The following is a 13,571-nucleotide window of genomic DNA, read 5'->3' as shown; positions in this document are numbered from 1 at the left end:
ATTGGGGTGGGACAGGGCTGAGGGGTCATTACCCAACTCCAGGGAGCGCCTGCCACCTCTCAGCTCTCTGTAGGGATGCATATAGTTCTTTCAATAGGTTCCCAGCAGGTAGGGGTTATTAAATCTTACTGAGGGTGTTTTTTCTCATTCTTAACTCTGCGCTGCAAGCGTAGACAGTGTGGGAGACAGATTCCAACTCCAGGTCTGGGTGGTAAGCATCCGGTCCAAGGGTGTAGACAGGCCTGGGGAAGCCCCAGAGATCTGTGCGTTCTCATACCCAGGGGTAGTGACTCCATGCTGGGGGCTGGGCTCACCCTCAGGTCTGAGACCTCCTGGGGCCAGCTGACCTCAGTAAATGCCTTTTGTCTAAGCTTCAGTTTCCTGCCTGTGAATGGGGTTGGGGCTATGCTCTGGTTTCAGCCTTGTGGCTCTGGGGTTGTGGTGACAAAGCCATCAAGCTGGGTTGAAGGATTAACCAGGAAACTTCAGACTGGCTGCCGTGTCTACGTCTTCCTCCCTCTGCTGCATCATGGGAAACTGCTCTGCTCAGCCTAGATTAGGCTCAGTTGTGTGTGTGCACGCATGTGCTTGCACGTGTGTTGGAAGTGTGTGGTACAGACACCAGAGTCAGTGTCTCTGGGTGAGTGAGGCTTGCATATTTCTGGGGACTGGGAACTCACTACCTTATGTGCCCAGGGCAAGAGCTGTGGGGTCTGGAGAAGACTTCTAGGCCAGCCCCTGCAGTCTTTCCTTGGGTGACATGGCTTCCCCAGATCCACTTCCCCCTAGGTGCCCTCTCTGCATTCAGCCGGTAGAGGGCTGACTGGGACAGAATGTGACACACTCAGCATGTGAGGAAAAGCCTCCTTCATTCTGTAGGCCCTACCTCTGTTGACATGACCTTTGATAAAGTGCCTCCCCTCCTCTCTCCCCTCTCTGGAACCCGCAGCTGCTGTCAGGCTTCTTCTGTGCCCCATCTCAGGCAGCTCTCTGTCTCCCTACTTTCCCCAGTCCAGGGTTTTCCTTTTGGGGTCAGCTACAGGGGTCTGGACCATCCTTTGCCCACTCAGACATTCTTCCTGCCCACCTGCTGCTGAGAATCCTGCATGTCTCATATGCTCTCAGGCAGAGAGGAAACTGCTGAGCAGGCCAGGGCAGGGGACGGAGCCCTGTGACTCTCCACTTTAGACCCCTCCCAGCTGACTGCCGTGGAATGCAGCCACTTAGCAGGGCCAAATCCCCTGAGGTTCCTGTCTGCTGTCTAGCCTTCAGGGACAGGTCATGGGGCCTTGGTTCCTGCCCCGTCATTTTCCCAGTCACCCTGATGTTCAGGGGGAGGAACAGCCAGGGAAAGGGCTTGGTCATAGCACCTCCACCCTAGGGCTATTGAGGATCTCACAGTTGTGTGTCTGGTGGGTTCTGTCCAGAGCCCATTTGAGAACAGTAGGTGATAGGACAGGCCTGTGTGACCCAGGCAGGCAGCAATATTGGGTCAGCCTTCGTGTCCCCTTCTGTCAGCTGGGGCAGCCTGGAAGGATGATTGTGGGGTAGGTGTTACGGGCGTGGAATAGACCTCAGGTGGAGGCTGCAGGGGCTCTCCGGCACTGTAGGCACAGCAGGCCCAGGAGCAGGGGAGGGATCCATGACTCGTGGAGCCTCTGGCCCATATCCTTGGCAGATGAGGGCCACAGGGGAATAGAAGTGTCCAAGGTCCCCTGGGCTGGGCCCACGGCTGTTCCTGTCAGAGTTCTTGGTGGGCTGGTCAGAAACATGCAGTAGCTTGGGGCAGTTACCAAGTGGCCAAGCCTGCACTGCTGGGCTGTGTGAGTTTGGGCCAGCTCAGGCCCGCTCTGGGCCCTGCCTTTCTGGGCTGTTCAGGCGGTTCCTTGGGCCTGGGGTGCTAATGTTTCTGGATGGGCAGCAGAACCAGTCTGTACTCAGGGCCTGAGGCCATGTTCCCAGAACACACCTTTGATATTCACAGCAGGGTGTGCTGAGGCCCCTTAGGCTGCGTTCCGGTCTGGTGCCAGGGACACCACTGCTCCACCATCTCCAGAGCCATCTCCCGGACACTGGCTGTGAGTTCAGATGTTCTGAACAGGAACAGGGAGAGGCAGAAGGGGACCCAGCCTGGGGCTCACTGGAGGGATCGTGGGCAGACAGCGCCCTTTGGAGGAAACTGAGCCTGGGAGGTGGAAACCCCATTCCCCGGCTCACAACACCTCCCACTCGGGGCCCTCCCAGGACTGTGTGAACTTTAGTCACCTGGTGACAGGCTGAGTTACTGTGCAGAGTCACCGTGCGCTTCCTTGCTCCTGTGATGTCAGCCTCCCCATCCTCCTGGCCAGGCTGGACCTCTGTGAGAGGCCTGCCTGTCCTGCACCCTATGTAGACACCTTCCACTGTCCCCCAGGATTGCTGGGCACCCCCTGGCTGGCCTCTTGTCCCCTCTGGGACTAGGTAAGCTTATGGGTTCTCTGGCAGCTTCTGTTCCTTCCCTTCCTCTGCTCCTCGTCGGAGGTGCCCACCCCTGGGGCTGGACAGCATGCACACATTCTGGGAGGCGGGAAGGAGACACTGGGCCTGTGTTTCTGAGGCCTGACTTTAGACTGTTCCCTGTTGGAGAGAGGCCAGGGAGTGTCTGAGGCTGGTCCTGACCCTGCTCCTTGCCCCGTGGATGCAGCAGAGCCATGAAGAAGTTAGTGGTGCTGGGTCTGCTGGCCGTTGTCCTGGTGCTGGTCATTGTTGGCCTCTGTGTCTGGCTGCCCTCGGCCTCCAAGGAACCTGACAACCATGTGTACGCCAGGGCTGCCGTGGCTGCAGATGCCAAGCACTGTTCGGAGATTGGGAGGTGAGCAGGGCAGGGCATGGGGGCATGGGCCCTGGAAACAGGGCAAGCAGACCTGGGCAATACCTTTGCCCCTCTGAGACTCAGTTTCCCCACATGTAAGCAGGTTGCCTGGGCACGGGGTGTCCCATGTGCATAGAGCTACCTGTTCTTTGCTTGGACTCTCTCAGTAGCCTCTGGGTAGCCTCTGACCCCGAGAGCAGGGTGTGGGTCTCCTAGAGCCCAATAGGGCCCTTTTTCCCAGTTCTAAAAGTCTCTGTGTCTTTGGATAAACTCCACTGTTTTGTTGTTTGGTTGTTATTTTTACGTATTTGTCTTTTTATTTTTAGTTATTTATGTATTTATTGTGAGATGGAGTCTCACTCTTTCTCCCAGGGTGGAGTGCAGTGGCGTGATCTCAGCTCACTGCAACCTCCATCTCCCAGGTTCAAGCAATTCTTATACCTCAGCCTCCCGAGTAGCTAGGATTACAGGCATAAACCACCATGCCCAGCTAATTTTTTTTTCCCAAGACAGAGTCTCACTGTGTCACCCAGGCTGGAATGCAGTGGTGCGATCTCAGATCACTGCAACCTCCACCTTCCAGGTTCAAGCCATTCTCCTGCCTGAGCCTCCTGAGTAGCTGGGACTACAGGCATGTGTCACCATACCCAGCTAATTTTTGTATTTTTAGTAGGGATGGCATTTTACTATTTTGGCCAGGCTGGTCTCGAACTCCTGACCTCATGATCCGTCCACCTCTGCCTCCCAAAGTGCTGGAATTACAGTCATGAGCCACTGCACTCAGCCTAATTTTTGTGTTTTTAGTAGAGATGGGGTTTCACCATGTTGGCCAGGCTGATCTCAAACTCCTGACCTCAGGTGATATACCCACCTCGGCCTCCCAAAGTGTTGGGATTACAGGTGTGAGCCACCGTGCCTGGCTTATTTCTCTTTTTAAAGGTGGAGTCTTATCCTATTGCCCAGGCTGGAGTGTAGAGGAGTGATCATAGCCCACACCTGAATAACAAAAAGACTGTTTTGTAGAGATGAGGTCTCACTGTATTGCCCAGGCTGGTCTTGAACTCCTGGCCTCAAGTAATCCTCCATCTTGGCCTCCCAAAATGCTGAGATTACTTGCAAGCCACCATCCCCAGCCAGAAAAAAAAAAAAGAAAAAAATTATGAATAAAATATAGCAATTTCCCTTTGTGTCCCAATTATAAAAATTACATACGTTTGTTTGCTTGATAAAGAGGGAACTGGCAGGACACAGTGGCTCACACCTGTAATCCCAGCACTTTGAGAGGCTGAGGCAGGTGGATCACCCGAGATCAGGAGTTTGAGACCAGCCTGGCCAACATGGTAAAACCCCATCTCTACTGAAAATACAAAAAATTAGCCGTGCGTGGTGGAATGCACCTGTAATCCCAGCTACTTGGGAGTTTGAGGCAGGAGAATCACTGGAACCCAGCAGGCAGAGGTTGCAGTGAGCTGAGATCACGCCACTTGCACTCCAGCCTGGGCAACTGAGTGAAACTCCGTCTAGGAAAAACAAGAAAGAAAGAAAAGGAAAAGAGAAAACTATAATCCCAGCACTTCAGGAGGTTGAGGCGGGAGTATTACTTGAGCCCATGAGTTTGAGACCAGCCCGGGCAACATAGGGAGACCCTGTCTCTACAAGAAAGATAGAAAATTGCCAGTCGTGGTGGTTCAAACCTGTAGTCCCAGCTACTCAGGAGGCTAAAGTGGGAGGATTGCTTGAGCCCAGGAGGTCAAGGCTGCATTGAGCCGTGACCGTGCCACTGTGCTTCATCCTGGGTGACAAAGTGAGACCCTGTCTCATAAAACAAAGGCCAGATGCAGTGGCTCACACCTGTAGTACCAGCACTTTGGGAGGCCAGGGTGGGCAGATCACTTGAGCCCAGGAGTTCTCAACCAGCCTGGGCAACATGGTGAAATCCCATCTCTACAAACAGCAAAACAAACAAACAAACAAACAAAAATTAGCCGGGGGTGGTGGCATGGGCCCGTAGTCCCAGCTACTTGGGAGGCTGAGGTGGGAGAGTCAGTTGAGCCCAGGAGGTTGAGCCTGCAGTGATCTGAGATCACACCACTGCACTCCCGCCTGGGTGACAGAGTGAGACTCTGTCTCAGAAAAAAAGAAAAAGAGAAAAACAAAAACTCCAAAACTCGAATGGACTTCTCTTCCATCCTCCTTTGAGCAGGTGGGCCAGGATGGAAGCCTGTGGGTTCTCACCCTTTTATGTGCCACATGGCAGGGACGCACTGCGGGATGGTGGCTCTGCGGTGGATGCAGCCATTGCAGCCCTGTTGTATGTGGGGCTCATGAACACCCACAGCATGGGCATCGGGGGTGGCCCGTTCCTCACCATCTACAACAGCACCACGTGTGAGTGCCTCCGGAGAGGCGAGGGAGAGGGGCAGGGGGTGTGGGTTGGGCCGAGGCACAGTTGAGTGGCCCCTGGGCTCACAGGGCATGAAGGGTTTGGGTGGGTCAGTCTGCCTACTTGCTTCTCCTAGGAAAAGCTGAGGTCATCAACGCCTGTGAGGTGGCCCCCAGGCTGGCCTTTGCCGGCATGTTCAACAGCTCGGGGCAGTCCCAGAAGGGTAAGCCATCCTGCAGGCTTGGGGCATGGGTGCAGAGTCGGCTGAGCCACCGGGAAGGGTCTTGCCCATAGGAGCCTGGCCCCATCAGGGTCCAGGGGCAGTTCTAGCACCCCCATCCCTTCCTGGCCCCATAGCATCCTCCCACAGTGAGTGGTCAGGACCATCATCACCAGGGTAAAGGGCTGGGAGCTTCTGTTATTTCTGCTGAGGCCTCTGGGGCCACCCTGTGCAGCACACGGAGAGAATAATTATTATGCTAGCAGCCCTCACGGACCAGGGCTCACTGGGGCCCAGGCTGTGCTCTGTGCTTTTCACCCACGAGCCCCTCACACCCCTCCCTGCTCCTTTGCGATAGGGGATGCTGTGTGGATTCCCATTTTACAGGGTGGGGATGCTGAGGCTCAGAGAGGTCATGCAAATCAGCTGAGGTCACACAGCTGGGGGGTTGGTAAAGCTAAAATTGAATCCAGGCTATCTGTTTCCTGCCTTTTCAACAGGCATCCCATCTCATTTGTTCATTTGTGGGGATGGCGCTCTAGAGTGTGAGGTGGAGTCTCCCTTTTCCAGTCTGGTCTTCAGTGGAGAGGAGGCCCCCAAATTCCCCAGGTACCTGAGGGGAAGCCGCTGTCTATCCAGGGATACTGCTCAAAGGAGGCAGAATAGATTGTGGGGTAAAAGTTGGAGGATGAGTGGGGCTCAATAGCTCACACCTGTAATACTAGCATGTTAGGAGGCCAAGTCAGGAGGATCGCATGAGCCCAGGAATTTGAGACTAGCCTGGGCAACATAGCAAGACTCCGTCTCTACAAAAAATGAAAAAAATAAAAAATTAGCCAGGCATGGTGATGTGGCCATGATTGTACCACTGTACTCTACCTTGGACAACAAAGTGAGACCCTATCTCAACAACAACAACAACAACAAAGGTCGGGTGCAGTGGCTCACACCTGTCATCCCACCACTTTGGGAGGCTGAGGTGGGTGGATCACCTGACATCAGGAGTTCATGATCAGCCTGGCAAACATAGTGAAACCCTGTTTCTACTAAAAATACAAAAATTCGCCAGGCGTGATGGTGTGCACCTGTAATCCCAGCTATATGGGAGGCTGAGGCAGGAAAATCACTTGAACCCAGGAGGCAGAGGTTGCAGTGAGCTGAGATCGTGCCACTGCACTCCAGCCTGGACAACAAGAGTAGAACTCCATCTCAAAAAAAAAAAAAAAAAAAGTTGGAGGTTGGAGGGGCAGGGAACACTCACCATAGCAAGTGTTAGACCTCAGGTGGGGATCCTGGGTGGTGCCTTTTGGAGTCCTCCGCAACATACTGACTCTTTAATTTTTTTAATATTTATTGAGAAACTCAGCATCTGTAGACATGAAATTGCTCAGGGTGGCCGGGCGCGGTGGCTCAAGCCTGTAATCCCAGCACTTTGGGAGGCTGAGACGGGTGGATCACGAGGTCAGGAGATCGAGACCATCCTGGCTAACACAGTGAAACCCCGTGTCTACTAAAAAAATACAAAAAACTAGCTGGGTGAGGTGGCGGGTGCCTGTAGTCCCAGCTACTCGGGAGGCTGAGACAGGAGAATGGCGTAAACCCGGGAGGCGGAGCTTGTAGTGAGCCGAGATCCAGCCACTGCACTCCAGCCTGGGTGACAGAGCGAGACTCCGTCTCAAAAAAAAAAAAAAGAGGCCGGGCGCGGTGGCTCAAGCCTGTAATCCCAGCACTTTGGGAGGCCGAGACGGGTGGATCACGAGGTCAGGAGATCGAGACCATCCTGGCTAACACAGTGAAACCCCGTCTCTACTAAAAAATACAAAAAAAAACTAGCCAGGCGAGGTGGCGGGCGCCTGTAGTCCCAGCTACTTGGGAGGCTGAGGCAGGAGAATGGCCTGAACCCGGGAGGCGGAGCTTGCAGTGAGCTGAGATCCGGCCACTGCATTCCAGCAAGGGGGACAGAGTGAGACTCCGTCTCAAAAAAAAAAAAAAAAAAAAAAAAAAGAAATTGCTCAGGGTAAGAGAATGCGGGAATCATAGACTTGGTACCTTGTGGACGCTTGGAATCATTTCTTTAACTAGAATGTATTGAGCATCTCTTAAAGAATCAGGTGTTCCTGAAGCTGGGGTGAAATACAAAGATGGCAAATGAAATCTGTGACGTTCCAGGTCGGAGGAGAAACTAGGCAGGTGCACGTGTGCTACAGGCTTTGGAAAAGCAGACCTGGAGGGCCTCAATATCTAGTACTCTATGGAGGGTGACCTAGTCAGGGAAGGGGATATCTGAGCAAAGACTCAGAGGAAGGGGTGGGGTCAGGGGAGCTTTGTGGTGTCTGGGGGAAGACCAAGTGATCCAGGTGTGATGGGCAGGGACAGAGCCCTGTGGGGAGCTGGGGAGGCTGCAGCAATTGACCCGAGGGGAACGGCCCAGGTTGTGTGGGATCTCTTAGGTCATGGTGAAGCCTCTGCCTCTTGTCTCAAGGAAGTGGGGGCCTGTGGAGTGTGTGAGTGGAGTGGGATGCATCTGACCTGTGGACCCCTTGGGTTGCTGTGTAAGGGACAGGGAGCCTGTGGGGACCTGTCCGGAGGTCACTGCAGTAATTCATGGAGAGGGTGGTGGGAAGTGGCTGACACTGGACAGACACACTTGGAAGTGGAGCCTGTGGATTTGAGGATGGGTTGGGTGTGATGCTGGTATAGGGAGTCCCCGAGGACCCCAGATCCTTTGTCTGTACCTGGAAGGATGGGGTGACCCTAACGGAGACAGGCAGGGCTCTCAGGAAGCAGGTCTGCGTGGACACTCAGGAGCTCGGTTTTGGGCACGTTTAAGTTTGAGATGCTTTCTTCGAGCAGGCAGGTAGATACTCAGGTCTGGCGATTTGAGGAGCAGTCCAGGCCAGCAGGTCAATTTGGGAGTTGTCAGTGCTTAAATGGAGGCTGAAGCTCAGATGTCAGGCAGACCACCAGGAGAGAGAGCAAAGACAGAGGGCAGAGCAGGAGCTAGGATGGCAGGCGGGGGACACTCGGGTGGAGCCAGGTGCTAGGATGCAGGGGTGGCTCTTGAGGAAAGTGATGAGCCCAGTAAAGCTGAGAGAGGGCACTAGGTCTGGCAGTGTGGGGGTTGCCGGAGAGCTTGGCAAGTGTGGTGGCATGAGAGCCTGATTGGCCTGAGGTGAGTTTTTTTTCTGATATTGATACATGATATTTTCTATATTTATGGGTACATGTGAGTGCTTGTTACATGCATAGAGTGTATAATGATGAAGGCAGGGTATTTGGGGTCTCCATAACCTTGAGTATTTATTTCTGGGTGTTAGCTTCACAGTCCTCTCTTCCAGTTACTTTGAAATATACAACATACCATTGCTAAGTGTCGTCCTGGTCTGCTATCGAAGATTAGAACTTCTTCTGTCTAACTGTAAGGTAGAAGGAGTTGTGTGCTGGGTGTCAGACCTTCTGGGATGTATGTGCAGCCTCTAGGAATTGAAACCACTGGCTCTTGAAAACTTGTGCCAGGCTTCAGGGTGGGAGAGGCAGTTCTAGAGCTGCAGTCACCAAGCCTGGGAGTGGCCAAATGGCCCCCGTCATCTCTGGCGAGAGCAGGAGAATACTTGGAGGCAGAGGCCATAGTTGTATCTTTCTGGGCAAAGGGTCAGTGTCTAGTGTACATATGGACAGTGGGGCTCAGAGGGGAAGCAGGTTTCCCTGCTGTCTTTAGGGGAAACAGGGTCTGTTTCCAATGACCTCCTTGAAAGTCAGAACTGGAAGGCAAAAGCCCTTATAGGCTCGTGCACCTGTAGTCCTAGCACTTTGGGAGACTGAGGTAGGAGGATTGCTTGAGGCCAGGAGTTTGAGAGCAGCCTTAGCAATATAGTGAAATCTCTGTCCCTACAAAAAAATTAAAAATCTAGGCTGGGCACAGTGGCTCACGCCCGTAATCCCAGCACTTTGGGAGGTGGAGGCAAGGCAGATCACGAGGTCAGGAGTTTGAGACCAGCCTTTCCAACATGGTGAAACCCTGTTTCTCCTAAAAATACAAAAATTAGCGGGGCATGGTGGTGCGTGCCTGTAATCCCAGCTACTTGGGAGACTGTGGCAGGAGAATCGCTTGAACCTGGGAGGTGGAGGTTGGTGTGAGCCGAGATCGCACCACTGCACTCCAGCCTGGGCAACAGGAGTGAAACTCCATCTCAAAAGAAAAATAAATTAGCTGCGTGTGGTGGGGTATGTCTGTAGTCTCAGGTACTTCTGAGGCTGAGGTGGGAGGATCACTTGAGCCTGGAAAGCCAAGGCTGCAGTGAGCCGTGATTGCACCACTCCACTCCAGCTGGGGCAACAGAGTGAGACCTTGTCTCAAAAGAAAACACTGTTACAGTTGGACAGAGAAACTGAGGCTGGGAGAGGGGACAGGACGGAGGTTAAGGCTCAGGTCTTGCCTCTGGGGCAGTTGAAAAGAGGAAGAGAGCCCTTTCTTAGGGCTGACTGGGTCTTGAGGGTGGTCTGTGCTTGACCTGGGTCAGGGAAGGACCTGCTCTTGCTTTGGCACATTCTGGTGGAGCCCACGAGTGTTACAGGATAAGGCCTTGTGGTCAGCGAGATGGGAGGGGTCTGGCCTGGCACAGGATTTTAGACACGCAGGCACCTGCACAGACAGAAACCTCATCCTGGGACAGCGAAACCCAGTTGCATGCTACTGCTTCCCCTCCTGTGCCCTCCTCAGACATCCCTGGTCCATGTACTCTCCTGCCTGCCGAGCCCAGATATGACCTTAAAAGTCCCCTCCTAAAAAAACAATTAAAATTTAAAAAAATAAATAAAAATAAAAATCCCATTCTGCCGGGTGTGGTGGTTCATGCCTATAATCTCAGCTCCTCCAGAGGCTGAGGTGGGAGGATTACTTGAGTCCAGGAGTTCAAGATCAGGCTGGGCAAGATGGCAAGACCCCATCTCAAAACAGAAAAAAAACAAAACTTTCCTTCTAAGCCTCTGCCCCATCTGTAAAACGAGTCAGGGAATGTGCCTGGGATGCTGCCTGTGACAGATTCCCGTGTCCCCCACTCAGGGCCACTAACTGTAGCTCTCTCTCCCCAGGGGGGCTGTCAGTGGCGGTGCCCGGGGAGATCTGAGGCTATGAACTGGTTCACCAGTGGCATGGACGGCTGCCCTGGGCTCGCCTCTTCCAGCCCAGCATCCAGCTGGCCCGCCAGGGCTTCCCCGTGGGCAAGGGCTTGGCAGCAGCCCTGGAAAACAAGCGGACCGTCATCGAGCAGCAGCCTGTCTTGTGGTATGTCTGTGGGTGCGGCCCCCTGACACAGGCAGTGCAGACACAGCTCAAGGACCCTGCAGTCCCCTAGCAGCAGTGGAGCGGCCCTCTGCCTTCAGGACCCCGCACTGATAATGGGCTGAGGAGATGCAGACCCTTCCCACCACGTGTGGGGACACATTCTGAGGTGGGGTCCCAGTGGCCACTGTGGCTGGCCGTGTGTCCTGAGTGGCAAGGGACACTAGGAGGCTCCCGAAAGGGACAATGGGAGGACGAGCGCTGAGTGACGGGGCCACCCACCTGTGACAGGTGCTGCCCCTGCTTTGCTCCGTTCTCCTGTGTGGGCAGGTGTGGGGGGTGGTCTAGCTGAGTCCATCCCACCTGCTTCCTCACGTGAGCCCCCTCTGCCCCAGTGAGGTGTTCTGCCGGGATGGAAAGGTGCTTCGGGAGGGGGAGAGACTGACCCTGCCGCGGCTGGCTGACACCTACGAGACGCTGGCCATCGAGGGTGCCCAGGCCTTCTACAACGGCAGCCTCACGGCCCAGATTGTGAAGGACATCCAGGCAGCTGGTGAGTGGATAACCTCAGGGGTGAGGAACCCTGCAGTAGAAACCCTGAGCTGTGGCCCAGAGCCCTGGGGTCTTCCTGTCCTGCCTGAGCCTGCAGGAAGTTCCTCGTGGAGGAGTGTCAGTGGCTGGCCATGTGGGTTCACAGCTCCTGCTTATGTCAAAACCAAAAGAGGCCTTGCAGTCCAGGAGAGCAAGTCCCTGGTAGGGTAAATGCAGGTGTAGGCAAGAGCCAGGGCTAGGGAAGCACTAGAATACGGCCTGAAGATCCAGGAGGACTTGGAGGAGGTGGTGGCTGGGCTGCAGATAACTTTGTTAGGCAGAGAGAGGAAGGGATTCCTAGCAGAGGAGCAGCTGGGCTAAGGCCCAGGGAGACGGGGCTTTGATTCACCAGGAGGGTTACAAGGGATGAGGGTCACCTTGAGAGAGGCGTGGGGAAGGGGCTTTGTGGGGCAGGGGCCTGGAGCTTGGCTGTGGCTTTCTTCAGGTAATTTTTGTCACTGTTTCATGGAGGAGGGTGATTAGCATGTCGACCTTTACCACTGAGGCTGGAAATTAGCCAATACCCTGTCTGTCTGGAGCTGACTCCTGGAGAATTAAGAACCTCCCCCCCTCCCTCTATCCATTCATCGTGAGGAGAAGAGGCCAAACGGCTGGGACACCGGCAGGAATTCTCCACTTAGAAAAGGCCTTCTGATTACTTTGGGAGGCCGAGGTGGGCAGATCACGAGGTCAGAAGTTTAAGACCAGCCTGACCAACATGGTGAAACCATGCCTCTACTAAAAATACAAAAAAAAATTTAGCCAGGTGTGGTGGCACGTGCCCATAATCCCAGCTACTCAGGAGGCTGAGGCAGGATAATCGCTTGAACCCGAGAGGCGGAGGTTATAGTGAGTCAAAATCACGCCATTGCACTCCAGCCTGGGCGAGAGAGTGAGACTCTGACTCAGAAAAGAAAAAGAAAGAAAAGAAAAGAAAATGCCCTCTGAGCCGAGCACCATGACTCACATCTGTTGTAATTCCAGCTCTTTGGGAGGCCAAGACGGGTGGATCACCTGAGGTCAGGAGTTCAAGACTGGCATGGGCAACATGGTGAAACCCCATCTCTACTAAAAACATAAAATTAGCTGAGCATGGTGGCTTGTGCCTGTAATCCCAGCTACTCAGGAGGCTGAGGCAGAAGAATCACTTGAACCCAGGAGGCTTGAGTGAGCTGAGATCGTACCACTGACTACACTCCAGACTGGGCGACAGAGGAAGAGTCCATCTCAAAAAAAAAAAAAAAAGGAAAAGAATAAGCCCTCTGAGGCCAAGCTTGGTGTCTTACGCCTTTAATCCCAGCACTTTGGGAGGCTGAGGTAGAAGTTGAGGCCAGGAGTCCAAGACAAGCCTGGGCAACATAGTGAGACTACAAAAAACATATTGAGACTCTACATAAATATAGTGGGGGTGGGGCTGGGGAACCAGAAAACATAAAAAATTCAAAGTATACTGAAAAGAAATATAGCAAGACCCTACAAAAAAATTAAAATTTGCTGGGCGTGGTGGTGCCACCTTTAGCCTCAGTTACTGGGGAGGATCTGCTGGAGGATCACTTGAGCCCAGGAGTTCAAGGCTGTGATTAAGCCACTGCACTCCAGCCTGGGTGACAGAGCAAGATCCTATCTCTAAAACAGAAAAAGGAGAGCACTCTCTGGCCACAGAGGAGAGAAGGAAGCCAGGAAGCTGTGGGGTGGTGGGCAGTGTCAGGGAGACAGGAGCTCAGGAGGGAGTGAGGTTGCCTGTGGCCTCCTCCCAGGGCACAGTCCCACCCTCCAGTAGTGTACTCTGTCCTCCCCGGTAGGTACAGGCTTTTCCCTACCACCATGGTACAGCCATGCCTGCCCCCAACACCACTGGTGCAGCCCCATCCCAGCGCCCATTCGAGCTGCTGTCCCGTTGCAGGGGGCATTGTGACAGCCGAGGACGTGAACAACTACTGGCTGAGCTGATTGAGCACCTGCTGAACATCAGCCTGGGAGACGTGGTGCTGTACATGCCCAGTGCACTGCTCAGTGGGCCCGTGCTGTGACGTGAAGTGAGCTGTGGAGGAGCCCCGGCTGCACGACCAGCTCTACCCAACATCACGACAGTGGAGAGAAACATTGACCGGGTGGGCCGGGGGCTCGGGAAACTGAGTCACTGTGTGAAGCCCCAGGTCTTCCTGGGCTGGAGGCCTGGGTCGCCACAGGGCGTACAATGGTTGGTGTCCTCTCTCTGCTGTCTGGGCCATTTGGAGCCCCTGTG

At 54.1% G+C, this 13,571-nt stretch overlaps 1 pseudogene; it reads left to right on the top strand.

The window, feature by feature from the left end:
• The first annotated feature begins 2,690 nt into the window (after nt 1-2,690).
• LOC105464204 (glutathione hydrolase 1 proenzyme-like) lies at nt 2,691-13,356 on the top strand (annotated as a pseudogene).
• Nucleotides 13,357-13,571: the final 215 nt, after the last annotated feature.

Source organism: Macaca nemestrina, chromosome 15 (assembly GCF_043159975.1).
Source record: "Macaca nemestrina isolate mMacNem1 chromosome 15, mMacNem.hap1, whole genome shotgun sequence".
In the NCBI taxonomy this organism is placed as follows: domain Eukaryota; kingdom Metazoa; phylum Chordata; class Mammalia; order Primates; family Cercopithecidae; genus Macaca; species Macaca nemestrina.
Note: the sequence above shows the minus strand (reverse complement) of the source record. Positions and strands in the feature narration are given on the sequence as shown.